A 1,230-nucleotide genomic window follows, 5' to 3' on the forward strand; every position below is an offset into this window, starting at 1 on the left:
GCACGTCAATAAAGATGACAGACAAGTGGCTTATCCAATCATATGCAAGGAGTTTTGATAAGGCCCAGCCTTCAGTAAAGGCAATTCCTATGGCGGGTTCCCAGATGTATGAGTGGAGCTACAGTAGGCGGAGCGAGACATGCATCTGGCTGTTGTCAGGTTAGCTTAATATCACACTTCACTAAATAAATGTATTCTCTCTTCATTTAAAGTTAATAAAGCTAGGGTCAATGATTAGCCTATAATCACATTAACTTAGCAAATGAGCCAGAAAGTGGAGGACTTAAGGTAAATTCGCTATGGGTTTGTGAATGAAGTATACAGCTATCTTTAGTGGATTAAAGATTATTCTTAAACTGAAATACAAACTGATGATTCCTTTGCATTATTTAGATTTCTAAATTTCTCACCAGATTTGGAGAAAGTGGAGAACTGAAAGAGGCTTAGAAGTCCAACAGCTTCTGGTAACAGAGTCACAGGACATGACAGGAGGACCTGCTGGGTTGCTCTTTAGATCACCTTGGTTTAACCCAGACATTGTCCCACTGAGGATGTATGACAGTCCTACTGTTTGGACTCCAGAATCATAAGCAACTAATAAAAAAAATCAACTAACCAAACACTCTCTTGCTTTTAAGAATTTTTTTCAGCATTTTATTGTCATTACAGTGTCACAAGTAGAGAAAAATTAAATGAACTCTCTGCATTTAGTAGAGGGGTGTATTGAAGCCCAGCTGTTCCAGTTTGCCCATCAGATGATGTGGGATAATGGTGTTGAAAGCTGAATTCAAGTCCAGGAACAGCATCCGCACGTGGGTGTTCTTGTCCTCCAGGTGTGCCAGGCTCAGGTGGAGAGCAGTTGAAATGGCGTCGTCCACCAACATTCGACCCGTTCCAGTTTGCCTGCAGACGAAACCGCTCCGGTTTCGTCTGCAGGCAAACTGGAACGGGTCGAATGTTGGTGGAAGACTGGAGACGATGTGTTCTTTAATCAGAATTTCAAAGCAGTTCTACACCTTATACAGCACTTATACACCTGCCCAGGTATGTTATCAGGCCCAGGGGCCTTCCTTGGGTTGACTCTCCTCAGAGTTTTCCTCACTTCAGCTACGTCCAGGTTTAGTGCCTCCCCCACCCCCCACCCCCGGTATGGAACATCTTTCACTGCTGGAGGCTGTTTAGTTTTTAATCCACCAGATTATATGTGACAAACAGCTGAGAATTATGCCA

The sequence above is a fragment of the Cyprinodon variegatus genome, unplaced genomic scaffold (genome assembly GCF_000732505.1).
Source record: "Cyprinodon variegatus isolate N-32 unplaced genomic scaffold, C_variegatus-1.0 Scaffold2604, whole genome shotgun sequence".
Classification (NCBI taxonomy): domain Eukaryota; kingdom Metazoa; phylum Chordata; class Actinopteri; order Cyprinodontiformes; family Cyprinodontidae; genus Cyprinodon; species Cyprinodon variegatus.